This window comes from Thunnus thynnus, chromosome 17 (genome assembly GCF_963924715.1).
Source record: "Thunnus thynnus chromosome 17, fThuThy2.1, whole genome shotgun sequence".
NCBI classification, from domain to species: domain Eukaryota; kingdom Metazoa; phylum Chordata; class Actinopteri; order Scombriformes; family Scombridae; genus Thunnus; species Thunnus thynnus.
Window position 1 is genome coordinate 8,329,346 of NC_089533.1, and position 18,595 is coordinate 8,347,940.

Consider the following 18,595-nt stretch of genomic DNA (forward strand, 5'->3'; position numbering starts at 1 on the left):
TGATGAAACCAGTCTCTCTAGGAAAACTGAGAGGGTGGTCCTCCTTGGTTTGGCTGGTTCTTGCGAGCACAAACAGAGTGTCAACATCTTCCAAGTGTAGCAGTTACGAGTGGCAGGAGCTGGTTGCCTGTGTTCACATGACATGAGCTCTGCAGGCATAAAACGGTTTGTTACAGCAGAGACCTGTTGAAGAGCCGTAGCGGGTGTTGCAAGCGTTGCACAGCATTTTAACATGCCGTTCCTAGTGCTCAAACAGCTGAATATAAACTGCAGCCAGTCTGCCAGAAAAAACAACACAATGGGGGATCTTTCTGACCATGACAAGGAGTCTAAGTTTCACTGACAGCTTGGAGGAGGAACGCAGGGAAAGAGAGAGGGAAGTGGAGGAGTAAGAGGAGGAGGAGGAGGTGCAGTGAGACGGAGCAGAGAGAGGAATGACACGAGTGCTGAACCATTATGAGTCAGTGTGTGCATGCAGGTAGTGTTGTACCCACGGGTGCACGAGTCATCATTGATCAAATGTCAGCCTGTCTTCATCTCTCTCCATCTTCCGCACCCTGTTTGGCCTCTCCTGTCCTCTGGTATTGATGTGACTGGTCGCTTCTGACATAAAGCGAAGCCACTTTTTTTCTTGTATCTAGGTACACTTTTGATGGTTTAGACTTCCATCGATTCATACATTCATTGCTTATTTAATAAAGTTGATACATTTCTTTAAAAGTGTTCCAGAGAGGAGGACATCGCAAACATAACAAATATGTAAAATTGAAGGACAGAAAGCAGCAGGGGAACGGCGTCACTGCAAATTATGAGATAATTTCACTCATCTGTCTTCTTTGAGAGCTCAGAGATCGAGCTAATATAATCCTTTTAGTCTACATTTCAATATATGTGAAAGCCTTTAGAGACTGTGACAAATAAGCTTTTCTTTGTGTAATAACAACAATAGCACTTCATTTTGTGTCATCTGAATAAGTTTCGTTGAGGTATCGCCTTCATACATGTGATTGCTGTCATATTTGAACATACTTTACCTGCAACTTCACTTCACTTCACCATGGAGATCTTCAGATGTTCCTTAAATAAAACAAAAAAAAACTGAAAAAACTGAGAATTACAACAGCAGCATCAACAATACGTCAGAGCTGGGGAAAAAATGGTATCTGAGCAGAACTGGATTTATGATTTTACTAATGTAAACACTTTGTTATCTTGCATTACGCCTAGTTTTATGTCACATGTTCACACCTTTCAGATTTCAAAGTATGTTAAATTTTAAAAGTATGTGTTTGGATGTCCAAAGTCATTGGTTGGCCACATACCTCAATAAAAGATCTTTGCAAAACATTCTCTGCTATTCATGTATATCTAGCCTGTCACATCCTGTTATCCACACAGGCACATTGAAAATACTCTTAAAAGAATATAGTGCATGATTGCATGTGTGGATGCTGCTCACGTACATCTATATAACAGGAGGCATGTAGCTTTTGGTTTATTCTGTCTATCTGTAATCATATTCTCGCAGCCTATTTAGCCCAAACATGGCAGGGAGCTCCTAAATAAACCGCTTTAATGGCTAGTTTCAGTGGCCTCCATGCATAATGCACCATCCGTCCACAAACACACTGCTGTGCACAGAGGAATGCCAAAATGATGCTCAAAACACAGTATCAGTATAAATAGCACGTAATACGCTGCTGGAGGGAGAGTTATTCAGACTTTTTTGTTTAATCACACACAGATACATAAACCAGAGACAAGGTAGTGACAACAAACAAAGAAAACAAATCCAGGAAACCAAGAGTGATTTGGTTTTATTTATTTGGTTTTGATTTACACCAAAAATGAAAATGTCCATTCACTCAATAGCAAAAATTGTTTGTCATTAGCACAGCAAGTTAGCTGAGTGTTAGCTGAACAGGTGAGACTTCTCTCAAAATCCAAAAAAGTGCAGAAATGTAATATTTCCCACTTTTATACGTCATGTAGCATAAGTCAAGAATTCTAAAGCTAAACATTTGTGTTTTCAGTAGCACTAATCCATATTTTCTTATTAACAATAGGTCAAATGATGTGCAAGGTGTTGCATATAAACCCATGCTACCTACTTCGCACCACTAACATATAAAGTTAGCAACTAGCTGGTGAATGTAGTGGAGCATTTAGCAATTTAACAGCGCTGAATGCTAAGAGCTAAAGTAAAAGTGATTGCAAATGTTGTGAATGTAAATAGGCGACGGTTTGCTAACACGTTCACCAAGGTGATATGTTGTATTTACGGGTTGAGCTGCAGCCCGCAAGAGGAGTTCAAGAAAATCAACTAATTCTTCTTTTAGAAATGTATATTTATGTCTGACTTTTCCACAAGCTGTTTGTGAAAGCATAATTGAACTCTGTCTTTGTTCTCTGTCTGACAGAAATTACAATTCAACCCCATTTTCACGTTAAGGCTTCAGTGAAGTCATCACACAAACTGACACTGACTTAAAACAAGCTCAAACTTAAAATGTTTAGTCTCTTTTTAAAAAATCTACATGTACTCACTCCTCTCCCCATCAATGACAGTTTCAGAATAGTTTCTTGACAGGTGTTGCTCTTCCTTCTGTTTTTGCTAGACTGCATTAGTGTACATTTATTTCTACTTTTTGACAATTTAATGCTTTTTAGCAGCTATTATTGCACGATGCAGTAAGAAAAAATGACAGCAAACTTGGCTTAAAAATACTTTGATTATGCTGTTGGCTGATGTTGTTTCCAGTTATTGTTTTTGGACCTTTTGGAGCTCTGAACAGCTGTTTCACATTCTGACATGGAGCTGTACTTGCTAACTCGCTGGTGTTCTGACATTACAGTAGACAAACAATTGCAACACTTAGATTTTTGGCTGAAATGTTCATTTTCTTTGCTGGTCACTGTGTTCAATGGCTGATTTTTGGATCAAAGCTGACACCAGCTAACAAAACCATAGTCGTGTCCTGACAGAGGGGATCTTGAGTCGGTCGATGTTTTAAGTTTCACTATCAAAAGTGGCTGCCACATACCTCTATTATCACTTGACAGTGCTGCCCATCTGCTGTGACTCAGAGCACGTCAAGTCCTCTCGAGCTGATGAAACTTTGCCAGTGTGGGAGAGCGTTATTGAACAGTCACATCTTTCGCTCCTTCCTCTAATCCTCTCATTTCATTTTTCTGGCTTGATCTGCCTCTCTCGATCACTCCCTGCCTTTCTCCTTACTGTCACTTCACAGACGTCGACGCAGACCCCTCACACTCTCCCCTGTCTTTCACTGTCTCTCTTAATCTTCTGGCTCAGGCTCTCTCTCTGTCTGTCCTTCTCGCCCCTATCACTTTCTGTGAATGCCTCCCCTGCTGATCGCTCTCTCTCACTTGCATCAGTCTGGCTCTGAGTTACGCCAGAGAGAAGCAAACAACGGAATGACTGTCTGTTTCCTTTCCTCTTCTTCCAGCTCCTGTTTTGACATTACTTATGATTAAAGTTATTGTAAGGAGGCTACACTGGTCTCACCTAATTGGGTTACGGAGAAAAATCTAAGGAGGTGGGGAAGCTGTTGAAAGTGAAATTGCCTATTAATAATGCCTCATTTCTGCTGGCTGTGCCGGCTTGGCCTTAACGTTGAGTTTCTGAGGTAGTAAAGCGGCAGGAGGGTGACAATTAAGGCCTGGTGTAAATGTGTTTATTTCTGAAATCTGGCACAGCGTCATATCCAGCCGACCCTGCAAAGACCCTGCAGGGGTTTGCTTGTGCTCCTGTATAATAAATGTCCACTATCATTATTCAGAATGTCCCCCGCTGTTATTATTACGTCTCATGACCTTTCATGGTGCCTCCAAGCAAGTGTCAGGACTAACAGCCTCTGCGCCTTCTGTCCCGGTCCAGGTGAACAGACAGAGAATGACAAAAGGAGAGAGAGAGAGAGAGAGAGAGAAAAGAGAAAGAGATAGAAAGAGCAACAGCTGCTGCACAGTGCATTGTGTTCCTTGTCTTTTATCTCTCAGCCATGTGGCTCTTTGTAGACAACATGAACATCAAACTGTTTGTTTTTTTTTTGTTTTTTTTTTACAGATTCATTACCATTGTTGAACTGACGTGACTGAGCTGTTTGTTCTGTAGGTTCCAGTGTGGTTTGGGTGTGGACTAGGAAACACAATATGAGAAGCAATAACAAACTAGAGCTAGTTTTGCTTGACAGCTGTGAGCCAATATCTCACTATACAGCTGAACATCATCACGCTGAGAGCAGCTCGACAGTTCAAATTGATTTTCGGTGGCAATCTAATTGTTTTAGTGTGTCAGTTGCATTAGATATAACGTGTCTTAAGCGGGTGGCAAAAAACTTGTAGCATTAATTGAGAGTAAATAGAAAAGAAACTTACTTCAGAGCTATTGACCGTCAAGGTGAAACAGCCGATCTCAAACCATCATTTTTTGACAAGTCTTTTCCTCAAAGACGTAGAACTGGATGAATGGTTGTAATCTTGTTTTCCCCATATTTCACAGGTTTCATTACATGAGGCTACAGACAAGACAGAAGTATCGCACTGACCCTGACAGATTCAGCCTTTTCTCGGTCCACAGCAGCTGAGATTCTCTGGCTTCAAAGGGACTCATTCATCACTTTGTTCACCTTCTGAGTACTTGATTACTGCTAACATATATCTCACAGTTCCAGCTATGAAATACATGTTAACGCATATGACATGATATGACATAATCTGGCAGAAGTGGTCCTTTTTGCAAACTTCAGCAGTCTAGCAGTTTGATATCTCTCTTATGGTTGAGTATCCAGTTCTTAACTGAATTAGAATTGGAGATTTGTTAAAGGATAGGTTGATAGGATGAATAAAAATACACTGTGTAACTCTCCGCCTCTCTGCTGCCATTTGTTCAGTAGTTGATTTAAATGCGTGTGTCATGGATACACAGAATTAACTTTGACTGGAGGCAGGAAAGCAACAAGGCGGGGGTCAAAACTGTCCCTTTCAGACTGTTTAAACATTCATGACACAATCAGCCGGAGTAAAAGCTAAGTGAGGTGAGGCGTGATAGCTTGAGCACACTTGAATGCTTTAAAGGTTTTTCAAGTCTGTCCTAAAACCACAGTCAGGAGCCCAAAGGAACATTGAAGCATGTTTTTCTTGCTGTAATCATTCCTCCTGTCCATACTGACCATTAGAAATCATAGACTTCATATAGCGTTTTCCATGTAAGTGATGGGAGACCAAATCCACAGCCCTCCTTCTGTGCAAAAATTGATTGAAAAGCTTATTTTAAGCTAATATGATATTTCAGTCATCCAAATTAGTCAAATAAAGTCAATATCTTTCAAAGTTACTGTCTTTTTAGTGCCAAATTCCCTCTTTTTGTTACAATCCTTCCACTGCAGATGAACAGGAAAACACTGTCTGTCGAGACACAAAGAGGAAATTTTATACTACAAAGACTGTAACTGTGGAAGATATCCGCTTTATTTGACTAACTCAGAACAAATATTTAAAAATGTGGCTAAGCTACGACAGTGAAATGTGATCACTGCACAAAAATAACTTAACGGATTACAGCTTTACTACATATAAGATAAACCTTCTCATCTGTGACCAATGGTGATGTTTATGGTGGTCTAAAGCTGCTGAAAATAAAATGGTTTTCTCTTTAAAAAAAATTATGGAAAGAATCAGAACCGACATTTGGTAAAAGCTGGAACTAATAAGCATTAAGCCGCTGCTTTCTACAGAATATGTATCATAAACAGAAGGTTTTAAATGATTCCTTAATCTAATCCCTCATTTGCACTAATAACAGTCATTTAAACTACAACAATATAAATTACAGTTATAAAAGAGAGCTGTACACGGGTGGAATAGCCACATATACATTCACCATCTCCTTCCCCTGAATCCTGAGCAGCCTCGCTCAGCCCCCACCCATACATACATACCCACCAACCAACACACGCACACACAAACACACATAGAGGCTCTCTTCCTCTGTGTTTCTTTTTATAAGTATGCAATTTTCACATTTTCTGTTTCTGGTGGGAGGAAGCGAGCGATTATCGAAGCAAAGCAAATAATGACAAAAGCACCTATCAAGGGAATCCAATTGCAAAAAATAGAGCTGATTAAATAATTAGCTGCTCTAAGAATAGCAGGTAATCACAGGTTGCTAAAACACACGTACGCTCACATACACGGATCTGTCACTGATACTGGCTGACAGAAGCATAAAGAATTATTTCTTCAGCTGTGAGTACAACATACCATTACCCTTTCTACTTCACCCACACATGAACAAATACAGTGTGAGAATCTGTCTTCCACGTCACGCTGCCACATACGCACAAATAAATATACAGTTTAAGCAGACAGAGAGAGAGAAATAGAGACAAAAAGCTATTTATAATGCTGTCACATGTTGTTTACAGATGGCACAGGGGTGGGGTTGAAGTTTATCATCTCTTTCCTGTTTTACATCCCCCCCACTATTCCAGTTCATAAAGGAGAGACAAATGCAAGACAGTTTTCTTCTCAGAGACGCACACAAAGCTCGAGGCTGCGGCGCATCAATGTGCACACAGTCCAATAAGAAGCGAAATAGACAACCTTAACCGGGGAAGCGCCGACTGTCTTTTCATCTCACTCATCACTTCAAAACAAAGCATGCAGAAGACATGATACCTCTTTCCTTCCAGCTATGCGAGCACGTTAATCAGGGATTAAGGAGTGACGAAGCAACAGAGAGCCGTCGGAAGGATAAACCAAGTTTTTGGGTGAGATTGGAACCACTTGTCAACTTTGCTTTTAAGAGGGAAAGAGAACATAAACACCATCACTCATGTGTCCAGTGGATTGTCTGTTCTGCTGCATAAACACTTCAAGCAGCAAGATGCTCGCACACTGAACTGGAGGGTTGTCTTGGATCCATCCAGTTTGATTGAAGATCTTGTAGAATAATAGAAGTCTAAAATGCAAACAAGTTGACACGTTTACTAAGCCTAATGATAAAATTTGGAGAATATAACAATAACCAACTGCCTAGAAGCTGAGAGATTACATGGATATAAATGACTACATGGTTGTTTCCCTAATATTGATCAAAATAGCATATTTCAAAGAATTTATAAACACAAGCATTATTCTAATAAAAAACACTGCGAAACGCAAGCCGCATTCATGTCATGTCATGTCTTGTCATTCATACATTCACAAATTCAAGTTCTCCTAAGAATGTGCATGCAAATGTTAGCATGTAGCACTGATATGCTAGATTTTGGTGTCTTTATCACTTTATCCCATCCATTTTTCTGCAGGCTTGATTTATTCTTGTGTAACTGTTGGTCAGTAGCAGGGTGAAGGCTCAACAGTAAGTTCTGCAGACAGAGAGACAGTAATGACAGGTGGGATATAATACCAGGAGACGTAGGTCTGACTGTGATTCAGCGCTCGGTCCGTAACGATGACTGATGCTTCAAACAGGCTACTGACTCATCAGTCTTCTTCAGTGTCTCATACCATTAGCGGAGATCAGCTCGCCCAGTGTGCTCTGCCCCTGATCAGCGCTGATTAAAGGTAGACTAATATGGACGCTATGCTGCTCCTGTGAATCAGTGATTGTCCTACATTTGTTTAACACATTCTCCCTCTAATTAAAGTCAACTGTGACCCTGCATACCCCCCATGCACGCACACACACACAGAGCATGATATGCCCTATTAATGAAACATGAGCTTCAGCCACTCCGCTGAACCCTCTCCCCCTCTCCCTCCCTCTCTTTCTCATTGCTCTCCTCTCTCTCTCTCCAAGAGTGTGCAGCCAGAGGCATCGCTGGTGGGGAAGCACTGGTCTATGAGCAAGAGCTGCTGCAGCACACACACACACACACACACACACACACACACATATACACTGACAAGCTGTTATAGTGAACAACTCACGTCATCGTTCTCTCCACACAGCTGACCTTTACTTTAGTCAACAAATAGATGAAATGAAACTGTTAGCGCCTGGTGGTGAAGAAGAAGAAGAAAAAGAAGCACCTCTCTGTTTTTCAGAGGCTGGGTCTCAGTCTTAAAAACTGATTTCCTTTCTCACATATATACATATATAAAATACTTGTATTTACATCAAATGCTTCTCATTTACAGTGCAAGTCCGTCTTTAGGTAAAAGTGTTAGTGGGCCATTTGACCTTCAAATTTCTCTCTCAAAGTTGTTCAACTTAAGGGTCTATGCAAGATGCTGGAACTACATCAATATTTTAAAAAATAGTTGAACATTTTGGAAATACACATTCACTTTCTTGTGAGGGTTAGATGAGAAAATCAATACCACTCTCACGCCTGACAGCGGCATCAATCTTCTCATTTAATTCTCGATAAGAAAGAAGTGTAACTCCCAATTTATCAAACCATTTCCTCCATTGCTTGTGCATATTTTTCTGCACAAATTGAAAAATACCTCTTGTGTCCCATCTTTACATCAGTTCTGTGGAGCAGATGACTATATAAAGAAATCCATCATGAGTCGATGTCGGTTTGGGCTGAAAGTAGTAAAAAACATTGGAAACGGAGCGTTCAGAGCAGTCTGAAGGCAGTGGTTTTTGCTCAAAGGGATTACTTCTACATACTTGGTTAAACTGTCAGTTCAGCAACACCACAGTGATCCTACAGTGTCTGTTTTTCACAGTTTTTCCTGAATGCTTAAACACTATCAGTGATTCTTGAAGCACTATCTCTGAAACCATTAACACTTGTAGCCAGTGCATTTACCAAGTGTGCCAAACTGATTGCATGTTCTCTGCTTCACACTCGGTCTGTAATTTTATAACACACTATTTGCAAAACTGTAAACACAACTCACTGCATTACACTCAGTTTGCAATTTATTAACACACGTCTGGCAAAACTGTAAACACTGGTCTCTACGTTGCTACACTATTTTACCAATTGCCTCTCTACATTGAAACGTGAAAACACTCTTAGATAATGAGTTCACTTACAAATCAGAGCTTGAGCGCTATAAATAGGCCAGAGGTAAACATTTGTAAAACTAGAGGAGGACGACAAGGACGAGGACAAGGAGGTGAAGAAGTAAGATGAAGAGGAGGAGGAGGAGGAGGACGGAAGAGGTGAAGTGGGACGGGGGAGAAGGAGAGGATGGGGAGTCAGGAATACAATAACTGATGAAATCAGAGTGACTGTAGTGGACCATGTTGTCAACCATGGGATGACCATGAGGGAGGCTGGAGAACGGGTTCAACCAAATCTGAGCGGCTACACTGTTGCATGTATCATCCGGATATTTAGAAAATGAGAACTGGTAAGTAACTGTAGGTGTTGTACTCTTACTGGTACAGTAATATGCACTGTACTTTCATAATGAGAAGCATCTATCATTAAAACAATTCAAATGTTTTTTACAGAGCTGCAAGAAAACCAGTATCTGGTGTAAGAGGTCCACTGCTCACTGCAGAGCAGGAGACCCACATTGTAAATAAGGTCATTGAAAATAACTGCATCAGACTTAGAGAACTGCAGGACCACATAACGGCAGATAAAACCATATTCCAAAAGGTCAACAGAGTGAGTCTTTCTGCACCGTCTCGTCTACTGGAACACAATACAGTTAAGATGAAGCATCTGTACAGAGTCCCTTTTGAAAAAAACTCAGACCATGCAAAACAACTGAGATATGAATATGTACAGGTAGGCTATACTATCCTATCATTGGTACTGGATCTGGAGGTGTGTGGAGCTACATCATATTGACTTGACCTGTCTTTCATACTGTGCTACGTTGTTTTGTCTTGTATCTGTCAGAGAGTCATGGAGCTAGAAGCAGATGCAATACATCATGAGCTAATATATGTGAACGAGGCAGGTTTCAACCTTGCAAAAACAAGGGGCCGTGGCAGAAATATCATCACCGTGCCATTGTCAACGTCCCGGGACAATGTGGTGACAACATAACAATATGTGCGGCTATTAGTCAAAACGATGTCCTTCACCATCATGCAATCCTTGGCCCATACAACACTGCACGCATTATCACATTTCTGGATACCCTTCACAGTAAACTAATTCCTAATGACCAAGAACCAGAGCAGCCCAGGTACGTTATCATCTGGGACAATGTTAGTTTCCACCGGACTGCTTTGGTCCGCAATTGGTTCACAGGTCAGCCACTTTTCATCGCACTCAGTCTCCCCCCATTCTTGGAAGGTGCATGATCGCCAGCCCCACCGACTCATACCCCTTCTACAAGCAATCAAGGAGGCTTGTGATGGGGCATCGATCAGGGGACATGCAAGGCCAGGAGGTGATACTTTCCACGCTGTGTAGCTCAAGACAGCATCACATGTGATGTGGATGAACTTTTTCCCTTTATTTTTTATTGATTGTGTGTTCTGTTCAGAGTACACCTCCATACTTAACACATTTGGATACCTGTGTGTATGTGTGTTTACTACATGTATGATAAAACTTTATTGCAAACTGCAATGCCCTGCACACAGGGCAAAAGCCACGAGTGTTTTTTATTTGTACTATCAGTATGTAGTCGGTGCTTCATGTGCTTATCCAAACAAAGGTTTGTATGTACTGTATTGATGCAAAAACACATATATTAAAAAGACTTTGAAGAGTTTTGCAAGAATTGTTTGCTTTTGTGAGAGATGTATAATGTTATGCTAGTTTGGTGTAAGGTTTTGTGGTTAATGTGTAGAGTTATAAACACAAGTGTAGAGCAAAAATAGCCTATAGTTTCAAAGATAGTGCTTAAACACCTGTGTTTTACAGCACGTCTAATGTTGCTTTCTGTCTGTAAAGTGACATATACAATCTACACAAGTCAAAACCATCAACAACAACAGCTACATTTATGATTCTGACGTTGACGTTAGTGCGAGCATGCCTTTACAGAACTCCTCCGCATCCAGCCACTGCCATTCCTAGACTGCACCGACTGAGCTGAAGATGAACTCACTTTGTTCTCTGGCTGCCTGACAATTGCTGAATTGCTGCAACAGTATCTCTCTGCTGGATTTACTGTAACTTCTCCATCTGATAACAAGCAATGGAGGACAAGAGTGACAATGCCATTTATCATCTGCATTACCGACCTAATGACTGTCTCAGTAGAAGAGTGCTATATTCTCATTACTAGAAACAGACACATAGGCTGCAGGTAAACTGTTAATTGTTGAGAGTGACAGTTTATTCTTGTCATGTCATACAACAATTTCTGACTAACATTCTCATCTGTATTTCTCAAAAGAACAGAAATGATAACATGCTCAGATTCACACAACAATTTAGAAACTTCAATTTGATGCATGACTAATTTGAGAACCAAAAATGAACTCATCATGCCCCAAAAGGCTGAGAAAACCTGACATAAGGTCTTTGTATTCTGCTACTTTATTATATATTTTTCTTCTATTCTGTGTTTCTGTATTCATGCTCTGTGCTTAACTTCCACTTTGTTTGATCCCTGCTGAATTACTTTTGCTCCTTTAAAAAAAACTCAATTTCCCCACAGGGATCAATAAAGTTTCTTTCATGCAAAAATGCATATCAAACCAGGCGACTCTCAGACTGCTGCTTCATGTCACTGTAACCTTTTCTTCCTGTTGTGCTGTTGAGCTCATGTAAACTAATCATTCAGGATTACATGGCTCTTAATTGAATGCTGGCTCACCCGCTGTTCGTGTGTATTTTGCTTTATGACGATTAAACAGCAGGCTAAAATCAATCTGTTTCGGCGTACTCTCACACATAGATGCAAGACAGGGGTAAACACACAGTAACACAAATGTCTGATTGAAAAATGAATGAAACCAGGAAAGAGATATGGAGTGTAGCAAGGTCGTTTTAATCAAGTTCTCACTATTTGTCAGCCTTGATGAATTATTAAAATGACCAGAATTTTCAGGACATAAGTCGAAGATGTTGTAAAACAAGGTACCTGTCATTTCCTGATTGCTCTCTTGCAGCACTTTTAATTACTAGTGGAGCTTGACTGAAGCACAGAGCACTTATTGGAAGTCAAGTTTTGATAGATGGAGCAGCAAACACGATGAATACGGGGAAATAAGGACAGCGTCGGATATTGTGATGCGGATGTCAACAAAAGGAGGTGTAATCAACCCTAAATTGTCATCTCTGGTAATCAGGTCCCATCTCAGTCAACACAGATCAGCGGATAAGAAAATCTCATCTGATCCGATCGAAATAACTCTGATAGTCTGTCAAGATAAATCATGTCAGTGTTTCATTTTGAGAGTTTCTTTTTCACATTCATGACTGTATTATGCAAATCTGGTTGTCACATTGAAGGAACAATATGGGTTTTCTAACCTGCACCATCAATCCGTTGTCAGCCTGTGGACATGTGACTCATTGCAATTCAGTCTCGCATTAATCTGGTGCTGCAGAGCTACCTGAAGCACACTATATAATCTGTACCATACCAAGACACAAAGCGATTTGTTATGCAGAAAGATAAATAACCATTCACATTGTCTCTTCCTGAGACAAAGAAATACACTCACCTTATTATACACCTCTTCATGGATTCATGTTTGCACCATTTTTCATGAAAGGACACTGCAAGGATCACAAATTGCAGACGCAAAGACAAAGGAAGCACTGGAAAATTTGCAAATGAATATTACGCCAAACAAAATGATCCCAAGCAGAAGACAAAGAACGACCATGAAGACAAACAGCAGAGAGGCAAAGGAGAGCTTTGATGTACAATGTGACATGATTTAATGATCAAGAAAAGATGATAAACAGCCTCCTGTTGATGGTAGGTCACCGAGGGACATTTACAACTCGAGGATGAGAGTAAAAACAAGTGTACAGGAGCTCCTCTGTCATGCCAGTAGACTAAATGTGCTGACAGAAAAGCTTGCTCTCTGAATTCACAACTCCTTACACAATGTTGAAGGAGTCCTAAAACAAACACCATCAATCTACTCCTTTTTGGATGACTTTCAACGTCCTGGACGTTGCTGCGCCTGCTCCAGTTTCCTAGGAACTGGGACCACCTGCCTCGATAGCCACTTTTGTGAACCAGACGGATTTATGTAAGCAAATTTTTTTCAGCATAAATAAAAATACACTGTGTCACTCTGAAGCCTCTCTGCTACCATTTGTTCAGTAGCTGATTTATATGTGTGTGTCAAGGTTACAAATAATTATTAACTTTGAGAGGCAGGGGGGAAAAAAATGTCCCTTTCAGACTGTTCAAACATTCATGAAGGAACATGAGGTGAGACATGATTGCTTGATCACGCTCAAATGCTTTAAAGCCACTGGAAACCACAAATCCACAACAGCCTTCTAACTATGTAATTTAGGATTCTTATGAAGCATCTAAAAAGTATTAGAAATTAGTTTCAATCCAAATTCGAAATATTGTCATTTAAGTTTTTATAAACTTTCCTGACATTGGGTTTGAATTGGGCGTGCTTATGCTTTGACATTTATAATGAAAATTACGCAATAAATTCCACGAACCAATCATAAACGACGTGATGTGCTGCGCTAAGCTTATTGTCTCATATGTTATCGAAGTTTCTGTGTCACTGGTAGCATTTCTGCATCTCAACTCACTTAATTTTACCATATTCTTCATTACTGCAGCTAATTACCTGCTGTACATTTAAATATACACTAGTTCTGCTCAAGCACTCTTAGCTCTCTCCTTCTTTTAGCGACTTTCTCGCTAATCACACAGCTGTTTACACGCTTTTCAGATCTGCTAGTTACTTTAGCTTAGCAGTTAGCGATAGCTTCCTTCTCTCCCTCTCACTGTCATGCTCTCTCTTGCTCTGTGTGTCTCATGTTTAGCTATTCTCAGGCTTTTCGAGGCTCAGTGAGTTAGAAGTGTGGCGCTGCACCATGGAAACCTAGTCATTCATTACTGTAGTTAGCCAGCTTGAGAAATGGTCTAAACAGCAAAATCACCTGTTTTTTGAACTAGGTTTTCTAATAGTTATGAACATTTATGTTCATTTGGATTTTTGTGGATGCTTAACACTCACTGACACTCAATTTTGATATCATATAAGCATTTTACCATTTCAAGCCAAATTTCCAGAGGCTTAAAAATACAGATCCATAATTTTTCAAGTCTGTCATAAAACAATAGTCAGGTTCCCAAATGAACATTGAAATAGGTTTTTCTTGTTGTCATATTCATTCCTCCTGTTCATACTGACCATTAGAAGATCCCTCCATAATACACTTACAATGTAAGTGATGGGGGCCAAAATCCACAGTCCTCATTCTGTGAAAAAATTGATTGAAAAGCTTATTTGAAGCTAATATGATGTTTCGGTCATCCAAATTAGTCAAATGAAGTCAATATCTTTCAAAGTTACTGTCTTTTTAGTGCCAAATTCCCTCTTTTTGTTATTATCCTTCCCCCGACCCCCCATCCAAGTGTGTAGGAAAACCTACGGTGGCCATGAAACTCACAAAAAATATGAAAGGCCCTCTCTAGAGCCAGTGTTTTGTTTGTCTGTTCTGGGCCACTGTAGAAACATGGCAGTGTAAAATGGTGGGCTCCATGGAAGAAGACCCGCTCCCTATGTAGATATAAAGGGCTCATTCTAAGGTAACAAAAACACAATTCTCATTTTCAGGTACACTAATTAAAATACTTATAAATATTATATTCCATTTCCAAGTCCATTTCACTACATGTCACTAAATTCTACATACTGCACCTTTAAGACAGACCCGAAAAATGGTGAACCTATCCTTTAAGTTTGCCAAGAGGTCAGTGATGAGGAGTGTGGAGAATATAGGGAATAATTTGAAGGTCATGTTGGTCTCTCTGGTCAGCAGGGTGAAGTGCTTATAGAATAATGTAACAGGATGTGTCATGAGGAGAGCTTCTTGGTTGTATTTTGTATTTTATTGACAGAACAGTTTTCACGGTTTTGTATTTACGGTTGTGCAACATTTTCAATCCACCTGTACGAAAAATACACATAAACTCCTGTCAGATCATACAATTTTAAGTGTTACCTTGGAGCTATGCCTTCAAGAGCAACAGAAACCTAATTTCGAAACATAATTTACAATTGTTTTTTTCAGTAACATATTGTCTTGCCTAACCTTGTCACTGTAGAGAATTGTATGCCCACTAGCAAGCACTTTTAATTTATGCTTGGCCATTGTTGTTTAACCCTCCTTGCATCGTGTACAGCAGACAGAAGAGCAGACTATGTTTACACCTGCGCAGAAAGCTCTCTGTCTTATTGTTATTTTGTTAATCCTGTCAGTTTAGAAGGCGTGTAGTTGTGTTACAGCTGCAAAAAGCTCTCTTCGAACAGGGCCATGGGAAAAGGAGGAGAAGGGAGGGGAGAAGAGGTTTTGGGTCATCTATTCTGGAGGAAGCAGGCTAAATCAGGGCATGACGGCTGTATGGTTAACCTACTTCAGTTTATCTCCTTGTTTCTGGATTTTCTCAAGCAACGTCTTTCTCTTTCTGTGACTGCCTCCTTTTTTTTTTTTTTTTTTTTTTTCTCCTCTCCTGGATGTTCTATGAGTCAGACTGGGAAAGGAGGATGTGGGTTGTTACCCAAATTAAAAAAATATATCCTGTGTGGAACAAAAAATAAGGCTTTATTGATAAAGGGGTGAAAACAGGTATGCAAAAAACAAATTGGCTTCAGAAAAGTAGTATTTATTGTAGGTCTTCTATAAATCATGTTATTGCATCCGCATGTACCCTGAACATGCTCTTAGTTGTTTGTTTAGGAGGGATGCACTTATAATTTCTGATGACATCTAGCTATTATTCTGGACAACAGCATCTACCAAATGACTGTAATGTAATAATGTTTGTACACACTTGGACAACACTACAAGGCACTAAACACCTACATATATGTAAGAGTATTTGCTGTGTTAGTGGTAAAATGCTATAAGTTGAGACATTACTTGAATCATTTTTGTGGCCTGTCAAACCACTCAGTGAGTACTTGTTCCCGTAGGTGGAGGCAATTTTATCCAGAAGCTGTCGTCACTGGGAGAAAATGATTCATGACGGTATCAAGGTGATTCAAATTTTTTATTAGTGCATTTTTGCCCTTGAGTGGGAAAAACAGCGCCATAGAAACATACACTGCTTGCAAAACAAAACTGCAAAGCTAGAATTATGTAAATAGACTTTTTGTATGAGTCACAAACTGATTATGCATCAGGGAATAGGCCAGGCAAGGCAAGTTTATTTGTATAGCACATTTCATACATAACTGCAATTCAAGGTGCTTTACACAAGGCACAAGACATTTAAAGGCATAAAAATACAATAAAAGTAGTTAAGGTTGGAGCGTTTCTCATATTCTCAGCAAGTTTATTCCAACAATGAGCAGCTTAATAACTAAATGCTGCCTCACCATGATTTGTTTTGACACTGGGAATGGTTAGTAGACCAGTCCCTGAAGACCTGAGATTCCTCAAGGGTTGTAGTCTGTAGTGTGAAAGCAAGTCGGAGGTGTATTTGGGCCCCAAACCATTCAGTGATTTAAAAACTAGCAGTAATATTTTAAAATCAAGTCTGTGATTCACTTTTTTAGTTCTAGTCAGAAGTCTGAAGCTGCATTCTGAATGAGCTGAAGCTGTCTGATATCCTTTTTTGGGGAGACCTGTAAAAAGATTGTTACAGAAGTCTAATCTGCTGAATGTAAAGGCATGGATTAGTTTTTCTACGTCTTGTTTGAACATGAATCCTCTGATTCTGGCTATGTTTTTGAGATGGCAGAAGGCTGACTTGATGTGACTATTATAGTTAAGGTCTGAGTCCATAATAACACCACAAGGTTTCTGACTTGACTTTTAGCCTTCAACGACAGCGAGTCGAGGTGAGCTCTAACTTTCAGCCTTGAATTTTATCACTGAAACTGGCAGCTAATTCGTTGCATTTATTGGAAGAGAGGAGTTCAGGGGGCTCTTTGTGCTGGGGGTGTTGTCAGCCTATCAACAGCAGCAAATAGGTTGAGTGCATTATTCATATTTTTATGGATGATGTCAGAGAAAAAGGCTTGTCTAGAGTTTTTCAATTCTAAGTTATTAATATGAAGTCTCTCTTTAAAGATGTTGTAGTGAATCTGGATATTTGTTTTTTCAAATATTCTCTTCTCTTCTCTGGATTTTTACAGATGTAGCATTTCTCCATGGTGCTTTCTGCTTACTGGAGATTGTTTTAACCCTAACAGGTGCAATGGCCTCCAGAATAGTGTCCCATCTCCACAGGTCCACCTTAAATATTGAAATGAAATCTCTTTTTTTTGTTTGTTTTTGGGGGGATTTCTTTTAGAGCTGTCAACAGGTTAAGACAAATGGTCACCCTTTATATAAAGTCTGTACACAATTCCGGTATAAATTACCAACATTAGCAGTCAAACCACATTAGTGTCGGTTTGGATTTGGATCGACAACCTTTCAGCCCTGTCAAAAACTCAGTCATTAGAACAGTCTGTGTGACACAGAAGCTAATTAGACCTCTTACATTTGATTAGAAACGTGAGGTTAGTGTAATTTATTCCACATATAGGACTGTTATATGATGGGATCACCAAGGTTTAGTCCAATGTGATTAAAATGTCTTCAGTGATTAAAAACATGTATAAAATAATGTGAATTGATTTTCTCTGAATAAAATTTACACCTATTAAATGTTTCTTGGAGCTAATCAAAAGATGAATGTGGCATTTTTGCAACCCAGTCTCTGTGATACTGGTTAGTTTTCTCTTCATGCTGCTCTGTGATGCACATATTGCAAAAATCAAGCTCAGCGTGTCACACCAAAGGTCATTCTCAGTATGTGGATAATTGCCATGGCCTTTCCAGAGAGTGAGAGCGTGATTGTGAGGGTGTGGTTAACCATGCGTTTGATAGTGTTGCTTGGCCCTTATGACACCAGGCAGCATCATCACTCTTGAGGGACTTTGTGGCACCAGTGGAAAACAATTATCAACTCTGCAGTCAACAAGGAACATCAAATCACTGGGGTACTTTCTACACCTGTTGAACGCCTGAAAAACAGACCCATTTGTTCTATAAACACCACTGACAAGACAAGGAACGTTACAAAGATTTAAGAAAACCTTGTTTACAGTTTTGCATCACCATAGAAACAGAGACCATCCTTTCAAATTCCTGCTCACTGGAGAACTGTTGACTCTGAAAGCAAGTCTAAGAGGCACTCAGTGTCTAATTGATGCTTTTATCTGCCCTTTGTAAATGTCATTTTACGAGGGAACAAGATACACAATAACCACAGAAAAGATAATTATGGATGTAACAGTGACAGCTGCTGTGGCATTCGTTTCTATCGTGTGAAGCCCCTGCAATTTGACAGAGCGTGCAGGTCAGCGGTTGTACGATATTTTAATGTATGGAACCTAAAGAAGAAGAGCAGCAGTTAGTGAAGGAAGGAAGGTAGCCTGAGTCTGCGAAGCCAAGAGGATGACCTTCAGCAGAGCAGTGAAGACACCATCTGAACTCGAACTGACAGGCTGCTACAGAGTTTAGCTGAAGCTTTGAAATGTAGT